General features: G+C 34.5%; 1 long non-coding RNA gene across 1 annotated transcript; it reads left to right on the top strand.

Moving 5' to 3' along the window:
• Positions 1–9,418: 9,418 nt before the first annotated feature.
• Positions 9,419–10,032, top strand: LOC145796578 (uncharacterized). The gene is made up of 3 exons (XR_014337064.1): positions 9,419–9,613; positions 9,711–9,740; positions 9,829–10,032. It is a non-coding gene; the product is annotated as an uncharacterized LOC145796578 (long non-coding RNA).
• Positions 10,033–14,604: the final 4,572 nt, after the last annotated feature.

Raw genomic sequence — 14,604 nt, forward strand, 5'->3', positions numbered from 1 at the left:
CCTTGAGTTTATAGAAGTACAAACTGCAGCTCCACAAGTATGCCCATCATGTAGAGTCCTAATGTAGAAAAATTATTAGCACTTTCTAGAGATGCATGTACTCGCCATAAACAAGCTTTGGACTCCCGCATTGAACACACAGCAGTGACTCGACACTTCTCATTCTTCACATACACAATCTCAAATCCTATCTCAATGGCATATTTACATAATGCAGTCTGGAAATCGTTTGCACCTCTAATAAATCTTTGACCTGCATGAGTAATTCTATTCACCCATCCACAAGACAACAAAGTCCTTTCTTCATGTTGACAAAACATAGGGAGTAAATCCATTTCATCATCAGTAATGTTGGATCCACTAGCGTCCCCTAATTCTCCAACTCCATGTTTTTCATTTGAAATGCCCATTTCAGTAATAGTCACATCAACCCGGTCAACATCAAGGGGATAAACAAGCGACAACATATTCTGAAAATCAGAATCATCATCATTCATGCATTGCGAATGTCCAGGTAAACAATACGATAACAGTATGCAACCACTACTGTCAAACTTCTTCAATTTACAACTTAAGAAATCAGTTAAATCCTTCAACGTGTAGTTTGACACAACCTTGAACACAATGGTACGATCACCATACTTGCATAACAACATAAGAGGTGGAACCATTTTACAAATCTGCAATCAATTAACAGTAAACATTTACTATCAATCAAAGTAAAATTTTACTGTCACTATCAAAGTAAAATTTTACTATCACTATCAAAGTAAAATTTTACTGTCACTACAATTTGTATTTAGTTTGAATTGATAAAATTTTACTGTGGTTTAGTGTAACATTGTACTATATTTTAGAGTTAATTTTTACTATTTAGTTTGCCAAAGATTGACAACTCATACAGTGTGTCACCAACACAACTTGAAACATGAACCTGAAAGTAAAATTTTACTCTGCATAAAAGTAAAATTTTACTCTGATATAAGAGTAAAATGTTACAAAAAGAATCTAAAAGTAAAATTTTATTCTGCATAAAAGTAAAATTTTACTCTGCATAAGAGTAAAATTTTACTCTGAAATAAGAATAAAATGTTACATTCTGAATCTAAGAGTAAAATGTTACACCCTGAATTTAAAAGTAAAATTTTACTCTAAAAAACTAGTAAAAAGTTACACTCTTAATCTAAAAGTAAAATTTTACTCTGCACAAAAAAAAAAATTTACTCTGTATAAAAGTAAAATTTTAAGCTAAAAAACGAGTAAAATGTTAGACTCTGAATATAAAAGTAAAATGTTACTCTACACAAAAGTAAAAATTTGGCAGACAATGAACTTGTTTGGTGCAACTTTTTTGCTAGTTAAAAATTGATAACTAAAACGCATAAGCTAAAAGAATATATCTCCCCCATCTTCTCAATAATCAAAAATTTACTGTCATTCTAACACTAGAAGAAAATTTTACTCTCATTGTAAACATAGCAATAGAATTAGAGTAAAATTTTACTCTCATTCTCTAAAACAAAAGACGGAGCAATAGAACCAGAGTAAGATTTTACTCTTATTCTCTAAAACAAAAGACAGAGCAATAGAACCAGCGTAAAATTTTACTCTGATTCTGTCAAACGAAATCAGATCAAACACAACAAAAATAAATCAAAAAAAAAATAAAAATTAATCAACAAATCAACATACCTAATTGAGAACAAAAACCTCTACAACTCGATCAACAGTCACAAATCTCAATGAAACTCTCGTTTAATTGAGAGTGTTGATCATCAGCCACCAAGTGAGAGATGTTCGGCTGCGAGATCGTCTATTGTTGAACAAGTGAGAGATGTTCGGCTCCGAGATCGTCTATTGTTGAACAAGTGAGAGATGTTCGGCTGCGAGATCTTTAGATTTGGAGATCGTCTTCATCGATTTTGTTCCTGATTTCGTTCCTGCGAGATCTTCAGCTCAAATTTCGAAATTTTCAAATGTATGATACCTATATATATGGGGGCAATATTGTGATAAAAAAAAATAGAAATTATAAAATGTCCTTATTAAGGTAGACATTTCCTACTCATGGGTTTTTTGAAAGAAAATTGATTGGATTATCCTTTACTCTAATAAAAAGGCCCAAAAGGGGGTTTCACCAAAAATCCCTTCTTTTTTTTTCACTTTGGTCCCACTAGTTTTGTTTTTCATTCCAAATTCTAATGACAAGTGATGAATGGATTAAATTGCAACAAAATTAAAAATGAAAGGACCAAATTATTTAAATTGAAATTAAGAGGACTAAAGTGACACTTTACTTAAATTAGAGGACCAATGGTGTAATTTACCCTAATTAGTAAATTGGGATTATTACCATAAGCTTCTTAATGATAATAGTTAATGTTATTAGGTTAGCCTATAAAACAAACTCCTGCTGACCACTTTCTAATGATGTTCATTTAGAATTAAATAGGGATAGTGTCAAAAAAATAAAAAATAAAAAAAAGGCAAACATATTTTTACGTATTTTCTTAAATTTCAAAAATGAATTTCGTTAACGAAACTTCCCGGGCAGTTGTTAAGCAATTGTTAAGCAATTTAATAGAAAGACTTTGAGCAGCTTAACACTCTTTCTATCTTCTATATATACCCACACCATTTCATGTCTTTTTATTTTAAACCATCAGGACACAAGTATCAACATCCGACAAAGTAATCTCTCTCTCTCTCTCTCTCTCTCTCTCTCTCTCTCTCAAAAGCTTTTAGAGGGTCTCTCCGAGAAAATAATTTAGTGTTATTGACACAAATATATGTAGGCTGTGTTTTGGTTTATTTCTTTTTTATTTTTAGATGAATTTATGTTATAATACATTCATATATATATATATATATATATATTGGAACTACAATTACATTTAATTAAAATCATTTAATTTGATTAGGTCTTGAGGAGAATGAATTCAAGTAGGAAATGCTTTGAGAAGGTGCTCTCAAACAAAGATGTCACCGACAAGTTGGAGATACCGATGACTGCAAGTGATTTACCTAAGAGGAGAAATGGCATCATGGTTGTATGGGATCAAACTGGAAGGCAATGGGAGTTTCAAATGAGAATAAGTGTTGATTTTAAAAGGATGTTGGAGCCAAAAAGTTGGATTGCATTTGCAAACTTTCATGAACTCGAGGAAGGCGAAACTGTGAAATTTTATTACTCTCCCACTGATAATTCATATTCTGTGGAATTTGAAGGCCCTACCCGCCTCCGGACTCTGCAACTCTTTCCTCCTAACTAATAACTCTCTCATTCATATCCCTTATCAATATATGTGTGTATTACATTTACATGGAGCAGAGTGACCTTTCTTGCTCTGTTGTGCTGTGTTTTGGTTTTTATTTTCCTTTTTCATGTTCACAAAAACCATAACAATGAAATACTTCAAAGGAAAAATTAGTGAAAGTCATAGTTCCTATGAAATTATTTGTAATCCGAAAGTCTTATATATTTAGAATTGTATTTTACAAGATTTTTTTTTTTTTTTTAACTTTTAAATTGGATGTTTTTTCATTACAATTCTGCCCAAATTTTTTTTATGGCTTCATTTGTTTTGCAATAAAAATTTCACACTATGAAATATTTTTCGTGTAAATGATTTTGTCAAAAAATATTTTTTTTCTTTTTATTTTCTAGTGTTTGGTTAGCACTTAAAATATTTTTTTACAACAAAAATCTTAATAAAAAAACCAATTATAGAGTAAATTTTAAAACGGCAAAGAATAAAGAAAAATTATATTCATACATAATTTTCATGTAAAATTTAACACAATTGATATGGTAATTTCATTCTTACAATTATGAACTATAGTAATCATAATTTTAATTTTCAATAGCTAGACATGAACGTGATACATCATTATATATATATACATATATATTGTTTAGAAATTTTGTTTATATATCATTACTAAATAATAAAATAAGACAAGATTTGAATGTAAACAAAAATAACAATTCCAAAACTTAATTTTGCTCAATTGTTCAACCTTGATATATGTATACATACTGCGTGTGTATATATATATATATATATGAGAGAGAGAGAGAGAGAGAGAGAACAAATGCATTCAATGTGTATGAAAATAGTGAGACTTAATAAGTAATTCAGTTAGTGTCAACCATGACGATAAAAAATTTTAAAAAAAATATAAATTACAAAATTTTAAGTGTAAATCATTTTACTCTTTGTAATGAAAATATTTTACTTATTTTTGGGCCAACCAAACAACTGAAATAAAAATATTTTACAATGAAATAAATGATCCTTAATGTTTTAGAACTTTAAAATTCCATAACCATCTAAATAATCATCCATTTTTTTTATATATAAAATGTAAAATTTTAAAAATTACTTAATGAGATCGACCAAGAAGAAGAAGTTATTTGACAGAATTAAGGTACACAGCATGATTTATTTTGTTATTTTTTTTTTAAAAAAATAACATAAAAATGATGAAATCCAACTTGTTCAAATCAATAAACATAAAAGGATAGATTACACTTTACCCTCTTTATGTATAGTTATTTGCTTACTGTGACCCTTAAAATTTAATTATTTCTTACTTTGGCCCATCAAGTTTCAAGGTTTTTTTTAATTTTTTTTTTTATAATTTACTCTTAATACTAACTTATATCTAAAACTAGACCGAAAATGACATATTAACAACTATGTGACATAAAAATATTTTAGAAAAAATTTCAGTTTAGTCCATATTTTAAAAAGTTATTACAAATAAGTGGCAAATTTTATAAATATTAATAATTAAAATTATAAATTTTTTTAATATTTTATTATATATAATTTATAACTCCAACACAAACTCATAGTAATATATTTTTTTATATTATGTGACAGTTAATTTGACATTTTTTATCTAATTTTGAATATAAATTAATTTTAAGAGTAAACTTAAAAAAAAAAAAACAAAACAAAAACAAAACTTAAAATATAAAAGACAAAAGTAAAAAAATAAATATTAGAAGCCAAAATAAAGAAACAACAAAATAGCCACAAAAAAACAAAATAGGCTATTTTAGGCACAAAAAAAAAAACATCAAATCCAACCCACTTCCCAAAAGTCAAAAAAGTCAAAAAGTCCTTCTCAAACCAGACTTTTTAGTCCCAGGTTAAGATAATCAAAAAGTCAAAAAGCCAAAAAGTAAATTCACTTCCCAAACGGATGCATAAGGAGGTAAAATGTAATTCAACAAAAATTAGACCACAGCTCCTAAATAAATATGGAAAAATTACAAATAGATAGACAATTATAAAATAATTACACTATAAATAAAAATTTTATTTTTATTTTTATACAACTCTTGTACACAAAAAAAATTATACCATTCATTGAAATAAATTTACATCATACAGTAGAGAATTATACTATTATGATAATTTTCTTAATAATTATTCCCAATCGAGAGGTGGTGCAACAAAACTCAGGTGGATGTGACCGCGTACTATGTAGTAGTGAACACGACATGCATGTCTCTATCATCTGCCGCGATGCAATTGCCAATAGATATTGTTGCTTTTGGCGCGCCCTACTTTTGTGTCGGCTCATTTATTATTTGTTCTTACAAGTGTACTTCTTCATTGATTCGAGTTTGACTTGACTATCATTGTCCTTATCATTATTTTACAAATAACAAAGCTTTGAAACATTTTGAACAATTTCGTCACGTAATTCGAAATATTAAAAGTTTGAATGGTTCGAAATCTCAAAACGACGTCGTTTTAGAATTTTTTTTTATTCTCTTACCGATAAGATAATATTTTCCGTATCATTCGAGCCATTTGAACTCTACGCATTCGAGCTCTACGCATTCGAGCTACAGATCATTTTCGTTCATCACCTAACAAAAAGTGCATCACATAAATTTCATGTAACATGAACAATCTTTTAAATTTCTTAACATTTGTGTTAAGGAAATACAATAACAAATTAATAAGATATCAAATAAACAAAATTAAAGGAGTGTTTAATAATATGATTTAACATTTAAAATTAAATTGAGTCACTGATAATCAGTTAAATCTGTTTAATAATCATAATTGATATCACTTAATAATGTAAATGCCTCTTAAAATGTAGGTTAAAATTAAAAAAAAAAAAATTAAGTCATATGAAACTTACTTAATTCTGACTGAATTTATAAATACTAAACATAAGTATCAAAGTACACTTTCTAAACCAACTACCACTACCACTACCACTACCACTTCCATCACCATTACTATTACTACCACCACCATCATGTCATCGCTACTATTACCACTACTACCACCATCACTATCGCTATCGCTACCACAAACACTACTACTATGTCATTGCCACCACCACTACCACCACCATCTAGGAACGGATCCAAGATTATATTTTTGGGAGGCTACTCTATAGTTTAAAAAATGAGGGGTTGTTCTATATAATTTTGAAATTATCTAAAAAAAAATTGGCGGTACGAATGTGGGCTCGCCTTTTTCTATGCCTTGTCTTTCGAAAAAGGGTTTGAAAAGAAAGGCCTTTACAGTTCGGACTCTACCTGCGGTTCTGAATCTAGTCGCACAAGTGTAATGTGAAACTGATAATCACCAAAGAGTCCAATCCGGAAAATCATTTTGGAAAATAGATTTTGAATCAAATAATGTCAAAACTGGACTACTTTACCAGATTACAGAGTCGCCACCTAAATATTTTGTTTTTGAAAAATTTAGGAAATCCTAACTCGTGCCGAAGGCCATGTGTCCGTCATTACCAAAGTTGCCTCGGCTTGGGAACTTGGGTACGAGAGGGGGAGGTCTTGAAATGAGCACCCTCACTCGCCCGATCAAAGGATCGACTTCTACTAATCATGATATGTTGTTTTATAAATCTCACGTGTTCTTATTCCGGTTATTTGCTAACTTTACTATGTGATGCACACAAGCAAGTATAGACTAAGTCGCAAGACTTGGAACAAATTCAACTCATGTTTGCTTTCGAAAATGGTTTGAATTTGCCACCCTTAAGTGGGCTTAAAACATGATTTGTCACTTCGCAAAGTGGTCTTAAACTTACATTTGTTGAATCGTTCCAATTCAAGCAACAAGGTCTTCATCCACAGGCATTCATGCAGTTATAGCAAGTAAGCACATAGCCTCATGGCAAGCATGCTAATCATGGCAATATGGCAATCACATTCATGCAAGTATGCTAAAGCATAAAAACTTACTGAGTACTCTAAGCCAAAACAAAAACTTGTTAGAAAAATGCATGATCCTAACTATATAAGATGTCTAATGCAGTACATACAATAATGCAATTAATAGGCTCGGATACTAATGTGGCATACGAACTAACTTGAACAACATGCTTTTCAACACGTATTCAAAGAAGTGTATTGAAATTGCAATGCAGTTTGAATGATGCGCCGAGCCTCGGTGCATACAAGACAAATGAATGGATGCATGCATGCAAGCAAAAGGTATGCTAATTGAAAATGTCCCTAATCTAACCATCAAAAGCGATTAAATAAAAGGGAGAAAAATGTGGGGTTAGAAGACATGCAAACACGCACGCATACTTATTACAACATTGTGCTCTCGCGAAGAAGGATCCGAATGAATAAGAGCTAAGCTAAGGTAATCAAACTAATCTAATTAAACTAATTAGACTAATTAGTACAAATCAAATTAATAACTAGCAAACTACTAATTATTACAACACTTAACTAATTAGCAAACTAATTAATTAAAACAAATGCGCACTAACTAAACATGCAAGGCATTAAACTATGCTGCCACTGCTCCGCCTCGGGAAGTGGAAGATGCATGCACTCGTTTTCGCCCCGAAAAACCCTCCGCTTTGTTCTTGAGAGGCTCTGTTTGCAAGGTTGACTATACTCCAGAATCTTTCTGCTCCACCTTTTCAAAAACTTGCTGAGGATTGCACCAGTGCCCTGCCGGCCATGGGAGGTTGCTGTCGGCCATCTGCTGGCCAAAAGTGTGCGTTGCCGGCCAAGAAGGAGGCACTGCCGGCCGCTGGTAAGGCACTGCCAGCCACTGGTGCTCTAAGTCACCACACTGCAACAGAGCACAAACAGAGAAAAATGAAGGTTTTTCTAGGGGTTTATTTGTACTGTGCCTCTCCTTATCATCTCAAATCCTCAAAAGAGTGGCGCTCTTGGATCCAAAACCACCAATCAAGCAATTTCATTGCATGATGGCCAAAGATCCAAGTTGTACAATTTCAATAAATGCACAAATAAGACTCAAGGCAATCACCCTATCATGTGTGATCAAGGGCAATGGAGACTAAGGAAAATAGCACATTTCCTTACTATTGAGTATGAAATGTCCCATTTGCCTTATGTTCGAATTAACGTCAGACTCGAACACATGCAATGCAACACAAAAGATGTTTTATCTTGCCTCTTTTACTTGTTCATTTTTGTTTATTCATTTTAGCTTACCAATCCATTCTTTAATTGACTTAGTCCATTGGTGAGAGTCCTCTAAAGAGAAAGAAGCGTCAACCAAAGGATGATGTAAGGCAAGAGAGAGTTCATGCCGTTGGTTAGTAAAAACCCTCAAAAGATGATTAAAACCATTAAACACAAACTCTATCTCAAGCTTAAAAGATCCCAACCTTGAAACAACTCTCAAAAGCAATTGAAAGAGTGAAACAAATGAGAATGTGACAGACCTGTATATGCTGAAATTATATGCAAAATGATACTACAACATGCAACCAACCCAAGCAACTCATGTTTAAAGGCCTAAAATAATGAGCTAGTGAAGGAATTAACCCTACAACTATGCCACACAAGGCTCAAAAGCGACAACCGGCCCAAAACAGAGGTAAAATAGTCCAAAATATAGCTTAAAACATTCTGAAATTAAGCTAACACAAGCTAGAATAATAGGCTAAAATATGAAGCATGCTAGACTAGTAAGCAAGACACAAGAAGGGGGAGCTAACCCCTCCAATTTTGAACTTCAAAACATGTTTTTAGCCACTGAAATAGCTCTGAAAAATAGTATTTAAAAGCTCTAAAAAAGATGATGCAAGGGTGGGAAACACATTAGTTCAATTAATGTCATATTATAGTTGATGACAAACCATTGTCTATGTTTTTAATGTCAATTAATGTTATATTACTTGCAGATTATTATGGGAAGGAAGAGGAAGCTTGATCATCCTCAGCGCATGATGTCCGGCATGGTACGTAAGAGGACATCAGCGGCACCACCATCAGAGAAGGCATCACATCGACCACCATCAGAAGGGCCATTAGAGCCACCACTATCTGACCAGCCACCACATCGACCACCATTGGTGGCACCACAGCAGCTATCATCTACTCAGCCTCCACACCTACCATTGGTGCATCCACCATCAGTGGCACCACCATTAGAGGAGGCATCACAGCGAACACCATGAGAGGGGCCATTAGTGCCACCGCATCGACCCCCATCAGTGGCACCACAGCAGCTATCATCTACTCAGCCTCTAGGCCTACCATCGGTGCGTCCACCATCCGTGGCACCGCAGCAGCTATCATCCCGACTAGAGTCATCGGCTTATGAGCCATCCGCAGGTATATAAATTTGTTTTGATTTGTATGAAAATTATTTAAATATATATTTATTTGTTCTCATTACATATAACTTGTTTATTTTCATTGTATTTTTCAGACCCTTCGACTTCTTCACAGCCTCCCTCAGGTATAAGAAATTGATTTGTATTGACATTATTTAAATTTGCATTTGTTTATTATCATTGCATATTGTTTATTCTTATTGTATCTCGCAGGTCATGTTAGTTCTTCATCAACCTCGAGTAGGCGTGGTAGAGGATGTGCCAAGGGCATTAGGGAGTGGGGTACTGGTACAAAGTTGGACATACAATTTGATGAAAATTACTGTCCAATAGGGGATAACATGTCTAAGTTAACTACTCAACTTGGCATTATTGTGCGAAATAGTAACATTGTTCCTCTTACTTTTCTTGACTAGAACACTGTGCCTGATGACATTCTTGATGCTATCTGGAAGAATGTGAAGGTAAAAGTATATTTTTGTCCAAAAATTTAAATTCCAAAATGGTGTTATTATTATTTAAACTTTAAAATTGTGTTTTATAGGACAATTTGAATATATGTCCAGAGGAGTACAAGCTAATCTACATGAAAAACTGTAACAGCATATGGAAGGATCACAAGAATAAGATTAAGTCTAAGTATTTCAAGCCTAGAAGCGAAGATCCTAATCTGAAGGATGATGTTCCTTTGCACATTGTGCCAAGCCAGTGGGAAGAACTTGTGGAGTATTGGCGTACTTCCGATGCTGAGGTATACAAATAAGTTATATGTATGATATGTAAACATACAAATCATATTTATATACTTACATTTGTTGAGCCTGTTATAGAAAATTGCAACTAGGAACACTAAAAATCGACGAGCTCACGGCATAGCTCATACCATAGGACGTACTACTTTCGCTCAGATACGGCATGAGGTTTGTATTTTATTGTTTTATTTTTGCATATAAATAAACATTGTATATTTGCAAATTATTTGGATTCTAATTTTCATATTTCTAAAAAAAATGTAGATGACCAATAAGGGGGAGTCTACTGATAGGATTAATATTTGGCTTATGACATGTAGAGCAGATGACCCAGAGGTTATCCAGACCTTGGTAGTTTCCAAACACCTTTGATTGTATTTAAAGTTTATTTTTTATTTTTTGTGTGTCAACCATCTTGATTTGGCATATACTTGTATATCTTATTCAATACAGGATGAGTTTAATGGCCAACTCTCTATGCTACCTGAGGATTGTCGGACTTTGGAGGCTAGGAATGCCATTTTCCATGAGTTGATAGGTCATGACAATCATGGATATTGTCGCACATACGGGAGAACTGTGCCTCGGAGAGCAGTGTATAAAAATGGTGCTGGGCCGTCATAGTCAGCACCCCAGCCATCGACTATTGTTCAGATCACCCAGCAGGTTCGTGCGGAGCTAAGGGATGAGTTGAGGAAGAGGCTGCGAGCAGTGTTCTCTACACATTTACAGCAGCTGAGAGCTGAGATGAAGGCCTTTGTGTCACAGGGGGCAAGTGTGGATCCCAACAGACAGGTTTGATATAAATTAAATTATTTGATAGTTAAATTTTCACACAACATTATGTATAAAATTCGAATATGATTAACACATTATGCATTGACTATCATAGGCTCCTGATGCATGGAGTGGCCACCGGGCATTTAGGAAATTTGCAGAAGACGAGAATCCATATACGCCACCACCAGAGGATCAGGTATAAAATGTATGTTTACATTCTAAGCTAAAATGTATCTTTGAATTCTTTGCATTGTAAGCTAAGAGACTTGTGGGAGAAGACGAGACTCAAATCGGATTCTCGGATTAGGAGTTAGAGACGGATTTCACTCTAGGCAAACTAGTTCTTTAAGAAAATTGAATTCGAGGTGTTAATGCCCCAAAATCACCAAAAGGGGTCGGTTTAGCACGAGAGACTTGTGGGAGAAGACGGGACTCCAATGGGGTTCCCAGTTTGGGAGTTAGAGCCCTATTTCGGTCTAGGCAAACTAGTTCCTTAAGAAACTTGAATTCGAAGTGTTGACGCCCCAAAATCACCAAACGAGGTCGGATTGGCACGAGACTTGGCACATACGACTACCTAGGCACGAGAGACTTGTGGGAGAAGACGGGACTCGAATCGGGTTCTCGGTTTGGGAGTTAGAGCCCTATTTTGGTCTAGGCAAACTAGTTCCTTAAGAAACTTGAATTCGAGGTGTTGATGCTCCAAAATCACCAAACGGGGTCGGATTGGCACAAAACTTGGCACACACGACCGCCTAGGCACGAGAGACTTGTGGGAGAAGACGGGACTCGAATCGACTTCCCGGTTTGGGAGTTAGAGCCCTATTTCGGTTTAGGCAAACTAGTTCCTTAAAAAACTTGAATTCGAGGTATTGACACCCCAAAATCACCAAACGGGGTCGGATTGACATGAAACTCGGCACACACGATCGCCTAGGCACGAGAGACTTGTAGGAGAAGACGAGACTCGAATCGGGTTCCCGGTTTGGGAGTTAGAGCCCTATTTCGATCTAGGCAAACTAGTTCCTTAAGAAACTTGAATTCGAGGTGTTGACGCCCCAAACTCACCAAACGGGGTCAGATTGGCACGAAACTTGGCACATACGACTACCTAGGCACGAGAGACTTGTGAGAGAAGACGGGACTCGAATCGGGTTCCCGGTTTGGGAGTTAGAGCCCTATTTCGGTCTAGGCAAACTAGTTCCTTAAGAATTAAACACGAGGTGTTGACGCCCCAAAATCACCAAACGGGGTCGGATTGGCACAAAACTTGGCACACACGACCGCCTACGCACAAGAGACTTGTGGGAGAAGACGGGACTCGAATCGGGTTCCCGGTTTGGGAGTTAGAGCCCTATTTCGGTCTAGGCAAACTAGTTCCTTAAGAAACTTGAATTCGAGGTGTAGACGCCCCAAAATCACCAAACGGGGTCAGATTGGCACGAAACTTGGCACACATGACCGCCTAGGAACGTGGAACTTGTGGGAGAAGACAGAACTCCAATCGTGTTCTCGGTTTGGGAGTTAGAGTTGGATATCACTCTAGGTAAACCAGTTTCTTAAGAAACTTGAATTCGAGGTGTTGACCCCCCAAAATCACCAAACGACGCCAGTTTAGCACGAAACTTGGCACACACGACCACCTAGGCACGAGAGACTTGTGGGAGAAGACAGGACTCCAATCGGGTTCCCGGTTTGGGAGAGTCGGATATCACTCTAGGCAAACTAGTTTCTCAAGAAACTTGAATTCGAGATGTTGACCCCTCAAAATCACCAAACGACGTCGGTTTAGCACGAAACTTGGCATACACGACCGCCTAGGCACGAGAGACTTCTGGGAAAAGACGGGGCTCAAATTAGGTTCCCGATTTGGGAGTTAGGGTCGGATTTCTGTCTAGTCAAAATTATTTACTTAACTATATTTGTAATTATATAGTAGCTAATTTTTTATATTTTTTTTGTAATTAAAATATTAACACATAGTTATATTGTCATTAATTATTTTTATTTTTTATTTTCAGATATTTCCTGAGTAGCAGTTTGCTTCTTGTGGAATGCAGGCGTGTGAAGATTGTGAGAAATTTTTGTTTTTGTAACCCACGGAAGAATCATGACGAATACTTTTATTTTTTATTTACGTTATGTAGATTTGTGAATATTATGTATGTATTATGCAACATTATGTGGTGGGATAATTTTGATGATGTGTTGTTATGAATGGAAGAATACTTTAATTATGGATGAATTTTTATTTATATACAGGAATTTTTATATTATTATATAATTATCGATTTTTTTTATAGTTATTTTCAATTAATACAAGTAATTTTCATATTTTTAATAATTATGTTACAATTTTTATTTTTATTTTTTTGAGACGGTATCATGTTGTCTCAAAAAAGGTTTTTTGCGACGGTAGCATAGCCGTCGCCAAAGATATTGGCATTATTAGTTAATTGAAACAAAAGGCTTTTAGCGACGGTATCCTTCACCGTCGCAAATACTATTTTTAGCGACGATATTTTTACCGTCGCAAATAACCATTTTAGCGACGGCATTTTTGCGGTCTCAAATAAAACTTTTAGCGACGGTATTTTTACCGTCGCAAATAACCATTTTAGCGACTACACCACAGTGCCATCTAAAAAACTTCAAATTTCTACACATTAATAGCGATGGTATTTTGCCGTCGCTAAAAGGCACTTTTGCCGTCGCCTATATTTTGCGACGGCGTCACACCATTGCTAAAGGCCTTTAGCAACCCCCTTTGTTGCGACCCCCCTTTTACTGTCGCTAAAAGCCCGCTGTCGTCGCAAAAAAGCTTTTGAGACGGGGTTTTGGGTATTTGCGACGGTATTTTACCGTCGCAAAAAAGCAAATTTTTTGTAGTGCCATTGATAAGATGCACTAGACATTAGTCATATGTACAAAATAACACCATTCACAATTTACATTTATTTGTTTGATGTACATATTTCAAGCATATAAAGCATATGGTCGGGCTTTCTCTTTCCCCTACTTAAAGGCGATAGTGCGGGCCCTAGAGTTTTTTTTTTTAATTATTATTAATTATTTTTTGGGTTCAATTATATTTTACCTTTTTATAATTGTTGAATGATGTAATAAAAATCATCCATTATAATCATGTTATTGAGACAATCTCCATTCCAATAAAATAACTTTCACGCATAAGGAATTATGTTTGATTTTGTGATTAGATTCTATATAAGTAGAATATTTAGAACCGTAGTGGGCTTACAATGACATAGCACCAGCATGGGTCATACGTCATTAAATTTGTGATAAATAAAAAATTTATAAGAACTTACCATATTATTGTGAGTAAATTAAAAAATAGTTTATTAATCTTTCATTCATTTAGAAATTTAAATTACTAACAAAATGTTAACTCAAGAAAAATAGACATTTGTTTTCTTTCTCTAGTCAAGATAAAATA

The sequence above is a fragment of the Camellia sinensis genome, chromosome 8, assembly GCF_055761805.1.
Source record: "Camellia sinensis isolate YWXY chromosome 8, ASM5576180v1, whole genome shotgun sequence".
NCBI classification, from domain to species: domain Eukaryota; kingdom Viridiplantae; phylum Streptophyta; class Magnoliopsida; order Ericales; family Theaceae; genus Camellia; species Camellia sinensis.